Below are 3,217 nucleotides of genomic sequence, written 5' to 3' on the forward strand. Positions count from 1 at the left end.
AGGAATGCCAAGGTGCTATACAGTAACAGCTGTGCTTTGCTGCCATCCTGAAATTCTGTGCACTGAACAGCAACCTGACAGACACAGGGCTAAAACTGTTGCCAGGGATCAGTGCCACACAAAAGCATCCCGGCCAAACACATCCCTCTGCAGACATAGTGGCTCCATCCCAAGGTTTCCATCACAGCGACAGATCTTCTTGGTGTAGGAATTATCCTTGAGGCATACGATCTCCTGAGCTCAGAGTCAAATCCAGCAGGGATGCACTGCCAAATGGATGTAGGCAGGGACAACTGTACATGCAGATCCCTTGCACCGTTCAGGCACAGAAATACTCAGTCTGAGGCAACTGGTCTGGGACCACAGGTAGGTCACTGCCGGGTAAACTCACTCCTAACCTTACCAGCAGAAGCCTTTCCCTCTGCATTATAACAACGCACCTTACCTATGACTTCACTTTCATTGAAACAGCCTAAACTTTTGACTGGGATTGAGTTCACTGAAATTGCTACTAACAGTCCAAGCACACATTGTTAAGTGGAACTTAATAGGTGAAACTGAGATATCAAGGTTTTACGCAGCAATTGCACTAGCTTTGTAAGAGGCAGTCTTGTAAAAGCGTTATGAGATGTTTGCTGGAAATTGCAACAGTTTCTGGTTTGTCAGGAAAATTTCAGTCGTGTAAAATATCTGTCTTTTCTAAAACAGCCAACAGGAAATGTTCTTTCTGTCATGTTCCTGCCACTAATTTATTATTTTATGGAGAAGCACCTCAAGTTACCTCAACTGAGAGATCCCAGTCTCATTGTGCGACTGGAAACATGCATGTAAACAAAGAGGTGATGGCCCTCACACTGAAACGTTTAAGAATACCCCCAAAAAAACAGAGCAATGGGAGTTGGGAACTGCAATAACTTTAAGCATCTGGGTCTCACTAGTGAAGAATAGACAAAAGGAATATAGAAATATATCCCATCTCTGAAGAGATGGGAGATACATCACCAATGTCTGTATATACTTATATGCTTTTCTGCCCCCTTTTTTAACCCATTCTGCTAGTCTCCGTCTTCTTCCCTTTTCACAATGCACTATTCATTGAGGACAGCTGTGAAGCACCAGAGAACAGAAAACTTTCTGACACCGCTAGTCACACAATGACCAAGTAGTACTACGCCTTGTCTGCCTGCTGATTGTACAGATTTGTATAAGTCCTCTCAATGCGTTAATTGGGTTTCTGTGTTTCTTTTCAGAAGCTACACTGAGCACTTCCTATATTACGCCCAAAACTAAAAATTAAATGAAAATAATATCTATCGCATTGGCAAAAATCTAAATGTTTTCATTTTCTCCCTTTCTCCTTCTTCATCCCCAATCAAAAAATCTTTGTGGATAATTGCTGCGGTTGATGCTACAACTATTCAAGGACTATTGCATGTCTGTGTGCCGTTCTTATAAACATGAGACTTCCAAGCACAGAAAGCAGTATGACTGATGTCCTTGGTTCGTTTGCTCAGACCTAGTTATTGAGGCATAAATAGTGTGCTATGTAGGACCATGAAATGACCTAGGAGTCCCTATGATACACAGGTACAGCAAGACCTAGAAAAACAGAGTACCCAACGTTAAAACAGAGAACCAGCGCTACCTGATTTCCTTGCCCCGGTCTTACATAGCTTTGGCATATAGCACTGGATTTTCCCCTGTTGCAACAGAATGGGAGTTCCCTGTGTGACTACCTCAGAGGAACATGCAAAGCTTGAATATTAACACTAAAAACCCACAACCTTGCATCTTCATTCTTCCCCCTTCCCTCCAAAAGAGATTTCTTCCAAATGTGCATTAATTTTAAGCTATCACAAGTAAAAATCACTGCTGCATTTGGTCTGGTTATGTTTTCAGAATATGAAAACAATACAAAAGTGCACAAAAAATGATAGGTTAAATGATCCCTCCTGAGTCACTGTGGTCCATCATCTCATATTTAATTACGTTTTACAATAAAACGAGCATATACTTGAACTGATAAAGCATAATGGCTGCTTTGGTGCTGCTGTAGATGTGCCTGTAAAGACTTAAAGAAACACATGGATTACTGACCTGGCAGGCCATGACGGTAATCCAAAACAACCGTTACGGTCTCTACTGTAAATTCTTCTCATTTCATGGACCCCTGACACAACGGATGGCAACAAGATAGAGGTTTATAATAGAAATGCTGACACAACCTTATCTATGGCTGTGCAAATGGTGCCGCTATAATTAAACTTTACAACTTGAGCACCACTAGATAAGTTGCTAGTTTTTAATCACATTAATCAGAGCTTGGATGTTTCAATTGCCATATATTATCATGCAGCGTGGACTGTAAAAATAAGAAGATTCCCAGCTGCTAAAGATCATAGCTGTTACGAAACACAGAAGTATATTCAAACACTCCTCTGTAAGTGCCAATATACTGAATGAAAACCTCAGTCGGTTATCCGTTTTTTGCTTTGTTTCCCAATACATGGGTTCGACATAATAGCCACAGAAAGTACTCTGAATACGTTACAAGAATATCACTGAATAGTAAAAAAGCTTCATTAAGATCTGCCCCGTATGTTTCAAATTTCCCTATCAGCAGTAAAACAAGTCTACTGCCTTCAGTGATAACGACAGTCAGAAGCCTGCTCTTTCAGAGGGAGGCACTGAGATTATTCTTCATGCACTGCTGTTTTCTTTAAAAGCCGGCTTCCCAGCGCTAGCGAGGAGTGGGTGGCAAAACTCTCACTGCTTTCAGTGGTCTTGAGATTTGGAGCCTGGGAATGTTTTATGTAAATATTTCTCTTCACATTTTCTCTTCATTTGTCCGAGTGATTTACAGTTTTACTTCAGCAAGGAAAGTTTCCCCTCGAAGAAGCGGTATTTCGTGCAAACTGAATGGATATTGCATCGGAGATGAAACCCTCCATTTTTACTGAGTTAGGTATTGCTAACTACAACAATGAAATTAATCTATAAATAAAACTCAGTTGCTTACTGCTCTCTATTACCCTGAATTTGCAAATCTTTGCATGCTGCATGCCGCTTCACACATACCGTGCGATATATTCCCACGCTGTCAATGCCTACTCTTTCACAGCACCAGTTTTATAACACTTTCTTGTAGACAATTGTGCTTTCCTTTAAGATGGGTGGTACAGGTATGTAGCCTGTATGTCACAAGAAGTCCTGTAAG

This window comes from Charadrius vociferus, unplaced genomic scaffold, assembly GCF_000708025.1.
Source record: "Charadrius vociferus isolate BGI_N301 unplaced genomic scaffold, ASM70802v2 scaffold22, whole genome shotgun sequence".
Lineage (NCBI taxonomy): Eukaryota > Metazoa > Chordata > Aves > Charadriiformes > Charadriidae > Charadrius > Charadrius vociferus.